The 18,733-nt window shown below is 42.7% G+C and overlaps 1 protein-coding gene across 3 annotated transcripts in view; it reads right to left on the bottom strand.

Moving 5' to 3' along the window:
- casz1 (castor zinc finger 1) overlaps positions 1–10,076 on the bottom strand; it is a 155,346-nt gene extending 145,270 nt beyond the window's left edge. Inside the window, exons 1-2 of one of the 3 annotated variants that reach the window (XM_078083529.1) lie at positions 9,863–10,076; positions 8,414–8,469 (exon numbers count right to left, since the gene is read on the bottom strand). The gene's annotated coding sequence lies outside the window, so the exon portion shown is untranslated. The remainder of the gene's footprint in view (positions 1–8,413; positions 8,470–9,862) is intronic. The other 2 variants (XM_078083531.1, XM_078083530.1) reach the window with 2 other exon arrangements.
- Positions 10,077–18,733: the final 8,657 nt, after the last annotated feature.

The following is an 18,733-nucleotide window of genomic DNA, read 5'->3' as shown; positions in this document are numbered from 1 at the left end:
GCAAAACCATCTCCTGTTGTGTGTGGCACAAGTCAATGACGTATTTTGGGCTCTGCGCCTGAAAACTCTCGCGCTGTGACCAGTTATGTAACCCGATCTAAGCACCACTGTCGCATCAAATAAAGAAGACAGAAAGTCTTCAAATGGCATCTGCAAGGAAGGAAGTTCATAACACAAAGGACCCTGCTCGTTTAAAGGTGACATTATCACATTCAGGGGAAATTCATTCCACTCAATGATCACAATGATTTAACTCATTGATGAAATCTAAGTTTTAAAGAAACTTCAGGTGAATCTTTAAACATGTACAGCAAAGAAACTCTCTGCAAGTGGTCAGGGATCCCCTGAGGTCCAGGAAATACGTATGAATAACATAAATAAAGAAGAACGGAGAGAAGCTGTCAACTTTTGCTTTGTGACATCTTTATAAATTGATGGCAAGACCACCAAACCAGTTGATTGCCAATGTAAAGCATTGTGTAGCCTTACCTCCTATTTAATTTCTGTTAGTGAACTGTAGCCCAGGTGAGGGACTTTGGCAAAGAAGGCATATCCATAAGTGCCTTCAAACTGGGCAAAAACGCCATATAGAAAGCCAGTACATCACACACGATACACAATATTAAAATACACAGTCATCCAATCGTGATCCAAGCGCCTAGCCTAACAACAACAACAACAACAACAGCATGGTTTGGTAACAAGGGAACTATCAACATTAAGAAATTATATATTCTACACACTATGATTCACTCCACCAAATACAACTCATTTTATTTGTCTCAGACAATTAAGATACACAGTTACAAAACAACCCACTGTGTCCGCTTCCTCAATAAACCCATCCTTCAAACATTCATAATTGCAAGAAATGAATGAAAATACTCATGACTCAGTCTTGTGCTTTTGGTCTGCCACCAAAGCAAAACCTTTAAAACCCATTATTCTTTTTGAAAGAACTAATGACGTTTTTTGTCTCTTCAGCTTAACACACTAATTGACAGTTTTTTTGGAGGATAGCCCGGATGGAAAAATAAGTACCCCCTTAAAGACCCAAGTCCCTTGCTCATTCCCTTAGCTTTAAGTTCCTTATTAATTAAACTTTCACCAAGTACGGATTTTTTATTAAAAAGATAAAGTCTGCTCACCGTAAACAAAGAACTAGCCTATGGTCTCTAAAGTTACAATTTTTGTTCTATAAATAAAAGAGACTTTTTATACCATCTTTTGCATCATCCACACGGTACAGTAATTAGAGGGAGACTTTCACTCCAGCTACACTAAAATTGGTCAGGTTTAACCAATACCCTTTGCACCAACTGAATAAATACACTAAGACTGTTCATTTTAGCATCATGGGACGTTATTTACTGTATAGCAAACAGAGGCAGCGGCAGCGGGCTCAGGAGAGACAGAAGTGTCAATATGTGTTTTGCCAGTGCTGTGTGTCGAGCCATACATCCTGCCACACCGTTGTTCAGACGGAAAATAAAGCTACAGCCAAATATTGACTGCAGCTTTATGATCAGTCACCCACTTGATCAATCAAATTCCCTCTTGTGTCATTAACTTTGCAACAATATTTGTCAATCAACATCATAAGACAGGGATTGTGTTGCTCCAATTAGGAAGCCCTCTCCTTAATGTTGCTTTTATCAACAACAACAGAAAAATGCAGACTGCAGAAAAAAGACATTTTTACAAAAACAGGAATATTACAGATAGAAGCTAGAATGCTCAAGAAAATTAAAATGCACTTCCTACTCTATCAGTGGTGATCTAATATAAACCGTTCGACATTAAAAAGGCATTCATTATATTGTTCTGTCATCAATAAAAACATTTTCTTCCATCAGAAGTATCTTGGGAACTTCCTTTTCCTTTTTTTTTCCTGGCCTACTGTAATAAGCATCTAAAACTACATGGCAGAGCTGCTTCGGTGCTTCACAGTTCTCCAAATGTATTCAGCTGCTTTGACCACAAGTATACAGCGAAAACAGAGAAACTGCCTTGGGGGGGATCATTGTAAAAGATCTCCAGGGACTATCTCTGGATGCGGTTATCTGTAGAGAAGGTGGAGGAGGTCAACATTACATCCACTCAAGTGCAAACTGTAGTGGGCGGGTCGAAGCCATTGTTATGTCACTCTGTTACGGGGCTGAGATGAAAACAACGGAGACAGACACATGCGGCGTTAAGGTGCATTAAGTTGCCAGAAAAGTCACGTGTCGTCCAAGGAGGATCATTATGCCCCTTTCGCAGTAACTGCTGTACAGACGGCAAATCACAGCCAATTAAGACCCTTTAAACTTACAAGTCAAGCATCACTTGTTGTGCCGTCCATAATGGGGTTTTATGGATATGAAGCAAGTCCGATGGTTGTATTGGTGATGAATGTTAAACTTTACATGAAATGTTGCCCGAGTAAGAATGGTGTTGAAAACTAAACAGATTATTTCGTGCTTTCGGTTTTTCAGAGAGAGAGAGAGAGAGAGAGAGAGAGGCCTTGGGAACTGCATCTTTGATCCAATTCTATCATTTCATGAGAATAACACTTTCTACTTGTTCAGGGGGGGATAAACAGTTCAAGCCCGTTTCACAAATTTTTTGTGTCAGTTTTCTGTTTTCCGCTAACGAGATGTCACTAATATGTACTGGAATGCTGTGTGAATAAACAATTTGATGGGCCACGAAGAACTTAATGATGTATACCAAATGTGGAGGGACAGCTTCTAAGCGCAGACTTTTGTAGACAAACATAGCTGTTGACAACATTTCCACACAGCAAGGTACCGCAAGTGTTAACAAATCATGTCTTATTAACATTTTGCCTCAATTGGTGAAATTGAAAAGACAGATAATGAAGAAAACGCCACTTAGTCAGAGTGAAATAATAATTAAAAGAAAAACAGAATTCCTGCATGCATGCATTTGTCAAAAACAAACCCGGCTTCTTTTTGACTAATTAACAAAAGCATGAATCAAACACTGCATGTTCTCCATTTGTATAAATGCAGCTACCTATTGCCATGTGAATTTTGTTGCGTCGTTCCTCTATCCACATGGCAGTTTATTCAAGCCTAATTCGTGCCACTGTGTCTTCCCGGGAGCAGACTCCAGTCATCTTTAAACGGCTCCATTTAAAATGCAATTTGATTATCTGCCAAATTGCTACCAAGTCTCTCCCTCTGCAGCTTGGGGATGGGGGGGTGAAAAAATTTAATTAGCATTTGTGCATAAAAAGGGAGGTCTTTGTTGCATTTTGAACCTGACATCCCAGAATGACCACCACTTTCAAAGAGTCATCGCCCAAACGATTTCAAACGAATAGATCCAAGGGGACAGAAGCAGTCCTGCCAAGGAGGGGTGGGGGAATCACAGAGGTCTTCAGTGGCACTGAAAAAAAACCCAGAGGACATGGCATGTTTAAATAATCAAAAACTTTTCTTTAATCATAGTTTAGAAAATTGGCTGGGACCTTCAGCGGGAGACAGCTGCTCTGCCCCGTAGCCATTTAATGAGATTCACTGAGGGTTTCCCTTAAAATATTTACGCTGTCCCATGGCACAGCAATATTGTTCTAGAATGGGGAGATAAGAGCCAAGGAGGTGTGTTTAAGTTCTCCTAATCAATTTGCTAATTACTGGAGCAGCTATAGGAGAGGAGAGAGCAGTCCCTCCTGGCAAGCCGTATTCTAATAAACGCTGAAATTTTTATTTACTCCCTTAGCCGAGAGGAATTCTGAAGTGGGATTACAGCAAAAAGCGCTGATTGAGACAGAGCTGTGCGCTGGTTTAGGTCGCAGTAAAAGGATCAAGGAGAGGTCTCGAAACATAAAAGGATCTCGCAGGACCTGCACCTTTGCATCTGTTCAGTGAATGCAGATGACAGACTCTCCCAGACTTGGCATGAAAAGACCCGACTGCTTCAGCTAGATATCAACAAATATTAATGAGACTTCTGGTTGTTGAATAATAAAACAGGTTTATTGTCAGAGTTAATGCGTATTTGTGTGGTATCCACACTGCATTACAAACTGAAACAAAAAATATGTATATTCATTAATGTACATGCACAGTATAGAAATACTGAGAATACTTTATTACTTTAAATTTTAATACTTACTATTATATGAGCTACGGGGTGAAATCTTACATGGAGCGGAGGTCAGGAGGCCCAGACATTATGCCAGCCGTTAGGTTTGGCCCTCTGGAACACCCCCCCTCCGCCCCCCCCCAACCTCTGGGACTGAGGGCAACTCTGGACCTGTCATATTACACAGGCCACATCTTCTTCAGGGTTAGAGGCAAAATCTGCTCCACCTCTTCAATGCCACATTATCTAAAGGCCCACCTCCCTCTCCAAGGCTTATAGTGTTTGCCTGGATCAAGAAAGGTCAAAGGTCAGCATAGATGGAGAGCTGTTATGGACCACAGATCTGGTAGAAAAGCTGTGTAGTTCTTAAATTCTGTTATTGAACATTGTCTGTCCACATGTAATACTTGTGCTCTATGTTGACGGATTCAGTTCACGGAATGTCTAGATTCTCTTGTCTTGTGGCAAATTAAACTACCAATATTTTTTATAAATGATCCTCCCATTTGCAATACTCCGCCACCGCTATTTTTTGTGATTGAAAACAAGTCTAGTAAGACAACCTTCTCTTTTACCTTGTCTCCTATTTTGAATATTTGCAAACACCTTTAAACTACATAATAAAAATGACCCTCCCATTTGCAATTTGCTCTTTAGCTAAATACGACCAGACAAAAAAAGGTAAAGCACAAACACAGACTTATTGGTATTTACGGTCCATTTCCATGCCGCTGTATTCATCTCTCCAATCAACTTGTTCCCCTAACTCCCACAGTCTCTCCAGTGTTACTGAGCGCAAGAGATCTGAGAACGATTCCATCGAGAATTGAGGCAAAAACAAAAACACGAGAAAAAACCTGTTGCTGTGACATTTTGTTCCCTCTCACCTCATCGCATGCCAGTCACAATGGACCGGTGTGTGGGGGATCTGTGTTCAGGTCACCATGGAGATGGCTCTCTGCCTCCCAAGGCTCCCTTGGGAGGGGGTTGGAGGATGGGTGGGGAAGGAGTGAGCAAGGGGGGGGGGTAACGGAGCAGGTTGCCAATGAAAGCGCAGTGTCGGGTGAGAAGAATGGTAAAGGAGAGATGTTCCTGAGAAACACCTTTCGTGTGGAAGACGGCAACTTTTTCCGATCAACACACAACGAAATAGGCTGAAACGTTTCACTCCTTAACCTTTAAAAGGGAAAAAAATATATAACTAAATAGTCCAGGTTCATAAGCAAAGGTCTGAGAACATCTGTCTCTGGGTAAATCATCCCTACATGACAGAAAGGCCCAGAGATGGCATTACACTGAGCGAAACAAAAGGGCACCCGCACCCCACACCGTCAGCTCCAATTTCATTTGCTTATTTCACTGGTTGTCCCCCTCTACAATTAAGCCAACATATTTCAAGGGGATAGCCAGTGTCTTCATCGAAAGTCAAATACACCCGTATATAAAGCTGGAGAACAGGCAGGTATAAGTACAATATATAAAACTGTTTTTTAATGGTAACTAGTAGTACATATCTATCATTAGCACGTCGGTCAGCCTGTGTAAAGTGTGTAAACTGTGCGATCCAAAGACTGAACAAATGTAATTTCAATGAATTGATTGTTAATGTAAGAAGCAGACCAATAATCTGAGTTTTAATCAAATTATTACAAAGATTCCCACCCCTCATTAGTACTGCTGAAAAAAGAGCAAAACATTCTTGACGATTTATTTTGAGGCGTTAATTTCGCATTATTTTGACAGTTGAACTTGTCTCACTCTGGTAGCAGTCAACAGGACTCCAGTTTGAGAAGAATTCAACAATCCACCAACACTTTTAGTGTCACAGGTGCTTTACCTGCAATGTGTATAGTTCAAAACAATGCTTAACATTGACTCTGATGAGAGAAACACTCACCTTACTAGAAGTATAAAGATCACCGTTGGACTGAGATTAATGTAACAGACATGTCTCCAATCCGATGTGATTAATGAACAGATATTCGGCACACTGGATAGTAAAGTCGAGTAACACATGCTGCATCGGATTTACATTTAAGCAACATGGTTTAACAACCACTACAAGTGGCTGGCAATTTGTCAAGTGAGTTAATTGGTCACCAGTTCATCCAATTCATCTTAATGCGTGCTTTTGGACCACACCCAAAGAGCAGTGAATTAGGCATGCACTGCAGCCAACAGTCACTTTGAGTACAAGACTGAATCCCCAGTGGTGATCGCTGCTAAAGTAACGCTCCTATTTCTCTTATAGTCGAGCTTTGCTTTGCTAATCTGTGAATTATTATCAAATTCTGCTTATGAATGACTGCAGGTTTCATTTGGTATTATTATGGCCCAATTTGTCAGTTTTTAGTTCTGATGCAGAACTAAATGCCAGGTGGTGTAGCAAGTGAAAAGCTAAAAGCTGTGAGGTGGAGGAGGAGGGGGGGTCCTAACCTTTACACAGCGTCCTCACTTTCTCCTTGAACATGTACCCTAAACCGTGCTCCTCTGGTCCCCCGCATGTCCCAAAGAGGCCAGCTGGGAACGGTGCGCATGTGCTGACGTCCCTACTAACCTTGTGTACGGATTACCGTGCGTTTACACTCAACGCTCCTTCTTTCCTTAAGACTTATTAGGAATGATAATGAGCTCGGAAAGGGGCAGCATGTCCCTTTCTCAACTCTGTGGAAGCTCTCCTCCCTCTTTCTCTCTGTTTCTTGTCTCACTCCTCTCTTTATTCCTTCTTTCTGCAGCCTCCCCCCCCTCGCCCCCCTCCATCGTATTGAAAGGACCCAGGACAAATTACCAAAAGGGCCATTTTCATCTATGAACTGCTGGATTTAATCGATACTTATTTCATGCCTTCAAAATCAACCCTATAATACTGTTGTCTGCGTGATTTGTTTATTTTGCTCTGGAATATTCCCTCAGTCGAATGGGGGGGGGGGGGGGGGGGGGGGCACGGGATGCAATTCACCTTGAACCTCCATTATATTGGATTTCTCTACTGGCTGATCAAGCATGCAAAAAAGACATTTCCTTAGCAGTAAAATAAAAACAATAATGATGATTAAAAAAACACGTGTGCTATTTGTGCGGGCATAACAGTATGTGTTGGAAGGCAGTATATGTTTACAAGGCAAAACACCGTGGTTGAGCCAGTGTGAATTTGTATACAGAATCCGTGCACCGAGGGCAATTGATAAAGCTTATGAGCTGGGAAACAAAAGTAGTGGCTCCTGAAGCTTGTCAAAGCCGCCTGGGATTACGGACGCTCATTTGACATCAAAGACCTGAGGTCCACAGCCAAGGTCAGACAGAATAGGAATACACAAGGGTTTAATTCTACACACCCCTTGACAGATGCAGATGGGTACTTATGAGACATGAGGCATTTCCCTGACTGATAGGGCTGCAGGAAATAAGAACGGCGGAGGCATCGCACACTGATTATCCTCCGTGATTCTCAAACAGTCGAATGAGCCAGAAGCGCCGAGCTACAAGAAACCATTCAAGTACCATTTTAGAGCCCGAGCCAAACGAAAGGCCTACGGGACCACACCCATAAACACTGGACTAAACACACAGAAACCAAAATGGTCCATAAGGGCCTTTGATTTTCGCAGAGCACTACCTTTACCTACGGTCACAATGAAAAATGACGAAAGCAGGGAGGCTGAGAGCGAGCAAAAGAGAGGATGGGAAAGAAGGGCAGTATTTTAGACGGATGGATATTGGACTGTCTCATCAATGCCGAAGAGAGATGAGAACCTCGACCACCGGTCTGACAGTGAAGGCTGGCTGGTGGCCAGATGGAGATGGACCTTCGGACAGCGGACGCATGCCGTCACATTGCAGTGTTACATTGAGGCCGGGCGCACGGGGACGAGGAGCTGGAAACGGCTTCGAATGATCAATTTACAGCTGTTCACGGAGGTGAACTCTTGCACCCTGTAGTGTCACCTGCTGTTGGTTATCATTTTCGGTGACCTCGTAAAATAAGCGACACCACTAAAGTAAGCTTATCTCTAGTCTGACTAATGTTTGCTATTGAAATCACACAAAATGCAAGCTAATTTCATTTCATGTCTAAACATGTATTTTCAAGTTTGCCTGTGTAAGTGTGAAGCGTGTGCTTGCTTTGCACGCATGAATACAGTTAGGCTGGACAGCTGCTGCAGTAGGGGGCTATTATGGGGAAGACCTCAAAAGAACACTGGGAACATAATGCATCTTTTTACATTATACGTTTATTTAATCGACGACTGACTGGGGAGACAAAAAAAAAAATCAAACACAAAACCGTAAAGTAAAAGATAAGAAATGTAATGTTTACCTTGTGTTGTACTAGAACTGGCATTTTAATATAGACGATGGCTTTCCATGAATGATCTGTTTAACCAAAGACAGGAGGGAGAGAGAGGGGGGGGAAAAGGATAATTAATTACTTTTGTGAGCTATTGCACGGGAGAGACAATAAACCTGCCTGGTCGCCATGGATATGACATATTTGCTCTGAAAACAACACAATAATTAGCAAAGGAGAAAGATCCGGTGAGAATATGAGAACTCGGGGTTTAAAGTGCCAGTGATCTATTCCTGTCCTCTTCTTCATCCCTGAGAATAATAACAAACACGTTGGCTTGCACACAACACAGACCTCTATCAATTCACTACGGCGACCCTTTACAAAAGCATGTTAAATGAAATCTCACATCAAAGTGGTGATTTATAAAGCTCACAGCTAATCAAACACGCAGGGTACACAGAGTGTTTTTTAAACAGATTTTAAACAGATTGTTGTGGTTTTTTTGCTCTACAGACGGTGGAAGTCAGGGGAAAAAAGCTGCGTTTCAGCTGCCGAGAGAAGGAACAGAAGGAGAAGCGTGCCAAAGTGCGTGAAGGTGGATAAACTGACAATAGTTCGCACGACATATTGGGGCAAATAAGCAGGGTTTTTTTTGTTTATTTTTGCCAGACGGACTAATAACGAGGTCCGTTCATCTGTCAGCAGGTCACACTGTGACCAACAGACCATACTTCCAAAAGCCATTTACAGAGAATCAGCTCAACTTCCGCATTCGGAGCTTTGAATATTGACAGCATTTATACCAGTTCCTCTATTTACGGTAAATGACGCTGCGCGAGGCTGCTACCTGCTATAAGCGAACCAAACGACTTTCACCAAGTTTTTTCACAACAAAAACTCGGCAGTTTTTAGGTAAAGCAGACGCGCCCAAAAGTCCTGGCGAGGTGTAAAGTGTTGACTGAACACTTTGCTGAATGCACAATAAAAACAACCTCACGTCGGTCCCGTTTTCGCTCTTTTCTCTGCTTCATATCTTTGGGGGGGGAAACGGGAGCAGAAGGGGGAGAAGTTGCCGTGTCAACTTTTTGCGGGAAGCGCGCTTGTTTCGCCCGATATTGACGGCGTGTTCATCTAAAAAAAAAACACTGTGAGGGGAATTTATAAAGTTTTACGGGAAAGCCCGGTCCTCTTTTCTTTTTTGATTTGTTTGTTATTTGTGTGCGTTCCTTCCAGACGCGCTTATCAGACTGCGTGAGTCCGCAGCGGACCTGCTGCCGCCGCCGCCGCGTCGCGTCCACCGAGTCCGTCCGTCAATTCACTGACATTCGCCGTAAACTGCCTCAATAACTGCCTCGAAACGCCCGCGCCCACGGCCACTGCCACCCCGCTGTGTGGATGTCGCTTTCCGGCAGGGAATGATGTGTCTAGAGAGGGAGCAGCCCGTCCAGTAGTTGAGAGGAAAAGGAAAACTCTTACCTGAGGTATACTTCGTTGTCTCTCGGTGACTTCCGACTTAGAGCAGGTGTGCGCGCGTGTGTGTGTGTGTTTACGGTGGATATTGTGAGCGCTTTCATTCATGAAGTTGACACATTATTTTTTTCTCAGTTTTTTCGGGTTTTATTATGTAGCATTTTCTAATTTCTCACTGGGCGAGTCGCCCGGAAGATCTGCCCTGGAGACCGGCTCCAAGCGGGAAGAGGAGTCGTTAATTGAATTTCTCGGCTGGCAGGTGTCGCTTAGAAAACGTGGACTGGAGTTCAGCTGTGGTCTCTTGTGTGAGAGTTTGACCAAACGATCGGCTCTTTCGTTATATTTCACATCAATGTGTTATGGGTTAATACACCCAGGCCAAGTGAAATCACTTGTCACATTGTCACGGGCTAATAAAGTAGTTATTAATAGTTATTGTTAGAGGCGCGGCTGTAGTCTAGACCAACTTCATCAAGTCCTATAGACAAGGTCCAGAATCAAGACCAAGTCCAAAAGTAGAGACAAAGACCGAGTCCACCAGCAAATCGAGTCCTGTCCGAGATGATTACAGGCCACAGTGTCTTTTTTTGTGCAACTGCAAACTGCAAATACAGCTGATAACAGTCTAGATGTAACAATGTAATAAACGGCAGTTCCAGGATAACATTTCTGGCCCATAAAACATACTCATTTGCATTTACGTTACCCAGACCTGGTTTCCTTATGAATAAATGAGAGTCAATATTAGAACTGAGTTGGAACTTGGTTCCAGAGGGTAAAAGCACTGGAGTTAGGCAATATGTTAAAAGTCTTCCATTGAGGTCTCTAACTGTATTAATCATTGTCTTAATATACTTTATTAAAGCCATTATGACAATAAAGAAGAAGAAGAACTAACTTGGAGTCATTCTAATTCCTTTTTATTCAGTGTATGCAATGTTTTATTTAAGTGCTTTTTCTGGTAAAATAAAAGTTACATGCAGCTCTATGTAACACCATGATCACAATATGTTGACAACCATTTGCCTATTTACAAATTCAGCACAGCAGCAGCATTCTTTTACAGTGGTTTTTCTGAACATGTATTACCAACTTCTCCTGTTAGCAGTTTTGGTGACCACTAAATCCTGAGGCATATATACAGCTGTTATTAATGTACAATTAAAAGTTCTCTTCGATATTTAAAACATTAATATCGCAGCAAAAACAAATCCGTAGTGGACTTTTTGTGTGTATGCGTCGTTTAAGTTTCACAATTGATCAACCATTATTTAAGTTTTTCCCAGTCCGAGTTTACTTTTTCTTTCGGCAGAGCACAAATGTCCCTTTCTGTCTTTATTTTCCTTCTCTCTCACCTTTCCTACCGACTACCATATATCAATAATTTACTGTAAAATATTCTGAGCATGAGACTCCTTGAAGGTATCCCAGGAGCAAAGCCCATAGGAACGGCGAGGCTGTGATAATGTATTTTAGATTTGAACTATCCTTATCTAAATTCTGCAGTCTTGCAAACTATTGACAAACAGATTATTGCCAATTAGCAGTTTTGTGACGTGTCCTGTTGTACACGATAAAGAATTAAGAGGATCGATGCGAGTCAACTAACGAGGTAGATAGCGCTTTACTCTTTGATCTAAACCCGTTGTGGCGTTTAGGGTCCAAGGAATGTGACCTACTGCTTGGTGTCCCTCCAGTACAATTGGGATGTTTGTTAATTGATGTGTCATATTATAATCACATCACCATCTAATCCTCATTCCAGAAACACATGGAGGCAACACAAAGTCTGATTAATAAATATCCCAATTCAGACCAATCTCTCAAACTGTATGTCATTAAAACGTACACGTTTATTATCTTACGTCCCAATGTTTCCACCAATTGTCCTACCGCCTCAGACATGAACATGCTCACTATGTAGTTGAGAATGTCAGAGGTACCCTTTAAAAAAGGACACTTTATAAATCATACATTTTCGTGTCATTGTATTTATTTTATTCCCAGCACCCTAGAATGTGTTATTTATACTACATTCTTAAGGAACCTCCCCCCCCCCACGGTCACGGCAGAGGTCCCAGCATCCCATCCATCAGTGGGTTCCTCCTGATGTAGCAATACTGTGATACCGAATAATAAAGAAGTAAGAAAGACCAGAAAATCAATAGATTATTCTGCAGATCACTTGATTCAGTAATGATCCAGTTCATTTATTGCCAGCCGTTGATTCATAAGGCCTGCTCTCAAGGGCGTACCCACCCCACCTCTGCCCTGTTGACTCCTCTCCCATTGGTACTACTAATTATAAAACATTAAAAGCTAATCACAAGAAAGTCCAAGGTTAGAAAAGACATGCAGTTTGGTTAAACTAGAGGGTTCATTTCATCCTAAGAGAATATCCGGTACATAGCATCGATTCACAGGTAAAAAAACTGATTTATACAAACGTTTATGAAAAAATGAGCTATTGTAAAGATAAAGAACATAATATGAGTCAATTATAACAGATTCTGATTGGAAAATACCCATGTTCGAATTAAAGGTGAGTATCTGTTTCAGCACCGACTGGAAGGGGGAAACTACTTCAAAGCTGTTTAACCGATGTCATTTATCTTGGTACTACGCAAGCTGACTACCAAAACAATTAAAACAGCCAAGCCATGATGGAAGGACTATTGAAATGATGTGGGCGCCTGTCACAACTTACAGTAAATTTTGGTCTGAAATAGAGAAATAGAATACACGCTACTGTTCCTGCCTACGTTTATATCCACCCGCAAAACAAAACGTCAACTTTTGAGTTTTTCGAAGGAAGATTTGTTTTACAGCTGTTTCCTCCTGATCCTGATCGTAACCCGTCCTGGCTTGACCTCTCTCAGCGCCGGACTCCCCGTGATTAAATTGATATTGAACTTGTAGCTCCTGTATTCCTTTAAAAGCCTTACTAACCATTCAGTGCCGTGGTTTCCGGCTATTGTGCCCGTTGCGTTGCCCCGGTGTGCTGTGACATCACACACGGACACACACGCTCACACAAACCAACACACAGGTATGCAAGTAGATCATTTTAGTGGCCCAAAGTGAACATTGCAGCTGCTCTCACTACCACGTGCTCCCATGTGATATTATGTATCCTCTCATATTTTCCTTGTCGTCACACTTGCATTTTTGCACAGATTTCTGAAACAGCAAGAGGAGCAGCTGCTGCAATACAGTGGTTTGAAAAAAAGCAGTTTTTCAAGACTAACAAAACAAACAACAGTAAGACTGACATGGTTGGCTTGAATCCGTGTGTGTGTGTGTGTGTGTGTGTGTGTGTGTGTGTGTGTGTGTGTGTGTGTGTGTGTTAGTACCAGCACAAATACGTGTTTTATGATCATCCAAACAAGCTCGGGTTTCACACTGAAAGTAAGTTCCACTGTATTTTATGAGCCACCGGAACACAGTCAAATCCGGGCGTCACATTTTCTAATATTTTGACGGTGAAACAGTGTTTTGGGTGAACTTTGTCTCTTGCCATGGCACAACAAGTATGAAAAACATTGGTCAAATGAGCCGAGTGGACTTGGGCCATTTTTCAGGCTGAAACTGAGATCTTGATTACTGAGAAGACACGTGTCCAGCACAAGGCGGCCAAGACGTCCACCTGCAGGAGCCTCGTCAAGGTCGACTTATTTTCAGTCACATTGCATGAGGGGGCAGATGAACTGGCATTCACCTTAATTAAATAAAGGCATGTACAAATGTCCTTCAGCAGGTGGCTGTCTTATAGAAGTTAACAGTGGTGGCAGCTGCCTATGTATGGTAAACAGGGAGCATTTCTGCAAAGTGATGGTGGCTGGTGAGGGTGGAGGGAGGAGGGGGACGAGGGGAAGATTGGACAGCTGTCGCCACACTCACCTCTCACTGTGCTGACTTAGAGCTATTGCTCGATCAAGTCTTTGTGTATATTTTTCCAGCGCGTTACAACACTGTGTGCACCAGTGTTGGAGGCCTAACAGAGACACATTTGGTGTGACAGATGTAGGCAGCACATGAGGGCCAGAGCCGAAATGCCTCGGCCATTGAGTTACTCTTTCTGTCGAAACTTCCGGGATGAACGGCGCTGTGAAAATACAATGTTGGGAAGAAAACACTGTGGCCAAAATTTCAGAAATACATGTTGTTTATCTTTTCATCTCAGGGAAATGTGTTTTCTCCATTTAAGCTATTTATGTGTTTAGGCAGCGGACAATGAGAGGTAGGTGGCTACTTCCTCAATCAATTCCAACAGGAAATGAAGGTGCGGGTCCCTCGTGAAAACTGCAGTATTGTATCTATCTTAACTTTCAAAAAACAAGCAATACATTTTGGGGGTTAGAGGTGAGTTCATCCTAAATAGTACACTAAAATGTACTTAATGTGCTCAAACGTCAGTGGGGAAATTATCGGTGCTGCTATCGCTTAAAGAAAAAACAAAAAATGACAGAAGCGTTTGTTTTACACGAGAAAACAACGCCGGCTGCAACGTGCTGGTCACTGCACCATATGGCGATGATAACGCGCTCAGGTAAAATCAAATATTAATAAATTCCTAATCAGCTTGGAGGGACACTGAAACAAGATAGTTAACAGAAATGTGTAGAGTCAGCAAGGTCTTTCACAGCTGTGGTCTTTAATAAGATTGGAGAGGCATACAACGGCATTGCAGTCAACGTCATGTTGAGCTGCTCCCTCTGTCCGTGACTCCAACAGAGGGAAAAAAGAACAGACAAATAAGGGAGGCGAGGGGAGGAAAACATGGTCATCTGTTTCAAAAGAGCTGAAATCTGATCTCGGGGGGGGGGGGGGAGGCGTAGTCGGAGGCACCGCATAGTACACATCATCTCCCCCTGATCATTCATGCTTTCTAATTACAGAAGGTGAGGAGGGCCATAATTTTATCGTATTTGTTTTGCATCACTGCAAAAACAGAAAATGAGGGCTCGACAAGCTGCACCAATTTACTTCATTTCGACCTTGATTAAAAGAAAATTAATTGCCACATCTCTCATTATGTTGCAGGCTGCATTTGATGACGCGAATGGAAAAAAACATAAAAATACGATGCGGCGGCTCAGAGGGAGTGTGAGCTCGACCTGGACGTTCACGAGACAGCGCGCTGCTCTAATGATGAAAATAAACAGGCGCTCACCGCAAAGTCGTCGCGAGAAGCTGTCAGATGTTAGAATACTGTTGCAGGAGGCTCTGCTCTCAGTATTTGTAGATTGAATGGAACATTTTCAAGTATCATAGTTTTTTTTTATGTCTTAGCTTTAAGACAATTACTTGGGTTGTGAAACAGAAAAACAAACCCCATGTCATGTGCTTGTTACAGAAAGGTGCCCCCTTGCAAACAATCACAAACCAAACATTTAAATCCTATTTCCGTACCCAATGCCCCTGCAGCTCCTCCCCTCACTAAGACACCATATGTCTCAGTAGATCAACTTCAGAAGTTTTCAGTAACCATGGTGTATGATTACATGAGAATTTCTCTCAGAGAAGGCCTCCAGGAGGAGTAAAATGCTAAATGCTATTTTTGAAATGAAATTCTCCTTCATGTGGCTGCACCTGTTTCCCATCGGAGGGTAAACAGAGCAGACGCCTGATACAGTGGGCCTGCCCCTGACACACACCTAATTCTAAAATATTTATTAGCTTTTGACACTCTTTAAAGTCACCGTCTGGGACCCGATTCCTCTTGCACTTGGTTGGCTACACTTATTCCTCTCCCCTCTTCACTGTGCTGCTTCAGCTGCTTATCCGTGACGACGGCGACGCACAAACACTCAGCGCAGCTCCGGTACGCGCCGGTTCTCGACCTCACGCAGGTCGAACTGACACAGTCGGCTTTCCGCAGTTGGGCGCGATCAACGGGCCCCGGAAGTCGATTTTTTGCCGTTGGGGCATGTGAATTTTTCACACTCGGCTGAGTGTTTGCAGGTGATCGGGGAGTGTGCATCCTTGCTGTGTGCATCCTCGCGAGCATGCGCGTGTGGGGAGGGATCATTATTTGGCGTGCCTCCTCAAGCCGTCATGAGGGCAACGGGGGACATTTTAATAATTGATTGAAATAATGTAAAGTAATCCAGCCAGCTTTCATTCTTGGCACACCTGGCTCCTAATTCTAAGACCGCTCTCAGTTAACAGGGGACAGTGGGGGACATTTAAGGACATGGGAGTGACATGGAGGAGTCCACATCTGATCCACCATTAGCCATCGTCTCTTATTTCTCCACCATTTATACCAACGATGTTGTGGTAAATAAAAAGGTGTGTTGGATCCCCTGTCCGCACCAATCATGGGTACTAAATATAGGCCAAAATAAGCTGTCAAAAAGGCTCAAGCACTTTGCTGCTACTTCATCTGATGTCTGCAATGAATACATGTCAAAAGCATTTTTACTACATTAAAGTAAGTGAGCTTCATCCGAAGTGAAAACATACGTTTTATGTCGATTTTCCCTAAAAATCCTGCTAATTCTTTCTGCACGGCGAGCCTGAATGTAATGTGTTTTTATTTATTTTAGGTTTGGCACATTATATATGCTGAGGCTACATGAGAAATGTAAACTAGTGATAGCAAAGACCATAACTGATAACCTTTAGGAGTCTGAAGAGTAAAGCACATCAGTTACGCATGACTGAGCGTCTTTGTTTAGACTGTATTCGCGCAATCAGCTTAGACTCTGTCACTCTGTTTGTCTCACACTGTGATAAAGTTTTATGATTGACCATAATCATTCCCTCGGGAGCCGTAACGCGGCTTCCTCAAAAATTCAATCTTCAACTTTCCCTGCTTGACTTGAAATCCAAGCATATGAAATGAAGGAAAAATGCTTCATAGTTTTGTGGTGTTTTTTTTCTGTTGTTGTTTTTGTTTCTCAATAACCTCTCCAGGTTACCGTAGTTAAACCAGGCGTCATTAACCGATGCACGCAGACACACCTGTGCTCCACTCATCACCTGACGAATGTGTCATTTGCTTTGTTCCTATTGTTGGTGGAAATTGCACAACTGCAGGTGTTGTTCATCATTGTAAAAAGCAAATATTTAGGGAAATACTGTACATCCTATGTGTGCACGTTGTGTGTTGTTCCATTACACTGTGCATGTCAGTCGCTCTTCCCCAAATACAGCTCTGTTCTACATTTGAATTATGTTTCTAAAATGATTTAGCTTTTTCTCGTTTACACCTTGAGCAATAGTCGGATATGTTTCGACAGTAAATAGGGGCTAGCTTGAGCTTAAGGATGGGTGTTGGAAACCTTTCCTGGCCGGCTCTGCAATCCCCCTCCTACTGTATTTGTTGAGACACTGTGTTTTCGGCGTGTCATGCGGGGAGCTGCCGGGCACACTATATCACCTGATATGGCGTTTATCCTTGAAAGCTCCATTGAATGCCTCAAACTCCCTCGGCGGGGACAGAACATGTCCGTCCTCGCCGCAGCTGCTATCGCGTAGTCCTCGTCACGCTTTGTCACTCATGAGTCGCTTGACTTGGGAATTTAGAGAGGTTGTTAAGACAGATAAACATATATTATTTTAAATAACTTATCACGTGATAAAGCAAGTAAGGAGGCCTGTCGTCCACTCCTGACTTACCGAACCAAAAGTGTTCAGTTTTAGGACACAGGGGTCACACCTGCTGTGGAACTTGATAGAAGGCTTATTTATAAACTTTCTGAGCTCTAAATTCCTCCTTCAGAGAAAACGCTTACACTTAGAGAGGGAAGGAGAGGAGCTGGGGGGGGTCCAGCTGAAATGCTTGTTTGTGAACACAGCAGCAACTCGGAGATCCATACAACTCTGAAAAGACTAAATTAACAAACCATCTAATCTGCAAAGTCCAAAGACAAGAGCTTTGGACCATCACACCGAGTGAGTCAAGTTCGTCCCCAAGCAGAAACAAGTGTAGATGTTATTTATACTGCCATTTTCATCACATTATTGATAAATATACACCTCTATCAATGAATTTAGAGGATGAGTTGTCAAAGCTCTGTATTTTTTCATTCTGAAACTGTCAGACCTGCGCGGGCCATCTGTGTTTTCTGGCGCTCTCAACTGCCACCGTCATGAAAGCACTCTTTAAATCACGTCACAGTGTGTATTCCCAGCGACCTTCACGGAGTCTTGGTGGTAATTTGAAAACCAAACACGTCACGAGGACAGCCTCTGTTAAACGCCGCGCTTTGCTCCCAAAAAAAGGCAAAGGTCGGCAACGAGTCCAGAGGGGAGCGTCTTAATATATTGCCTAAATTTAGGTACTGAGTTATGGCCCAGAAGACGTCCGGGTGGGCTCATGTGACGGATGATTTCCAGTAGAAGAGGGAATACGTTCCGTCCGTGGGGCAGAGCTCATCCCCGAGGCAGCTGATTGCATGAAAGGTGCTTTTTTGAAACGTGAAACTTTTATGACTTTTTAACGCCTGACAACCATTTTTGTGTCTATTTCTAATGACCGGGTGCCGACAGCGTATCATGGAATATCAGTCACAGTGTGAGTCTGTCTTAACCAGACATCTGACCTTTGAAATCTAGATTTGACATTTTTCCTGATGTCTTTAGTAGGATGCTTGTATCGAATGAAACAAACAGACATAGAGGGAATGCATGCAATGAGTCCAGAGGGGTGTCAACGCAGTATAATTTGCAGAAATCCAGTTGAGGCGGGAGGGCGGCATTAGAAGGATCATCATATTCTGCTGAGCCTCTCTCTCCGTCACTCTTGCCGTGCCATGTAATGTAATGTTGTTCCCTTAACATTTAACAGGGTTCAAGTCATTTTGCACTGGTCAGGACATTTTAAGGACGAGTTTGCGCACAAGTAAGCAGATACTGCACACTTTATTA

Source organism: Gasterosteus aculeatus, chromosome 2, assembly GCF_964276395.1.
Source record: "Gasterosteus aculeatus chromosome 2, fGasAcu3.hap1.1, whole genome shotgun sequence".
Classification (NCBI taxonomy): Eukaryota; Metazoa; Chordata; class Actinopteri; order Perciformes; family Gasterosteidae; genus Gasterosteus; species Gasterosteus aculeatus.
This window is presented reverse-complemented; position numbering and strand designations above follow the sequence as displayed.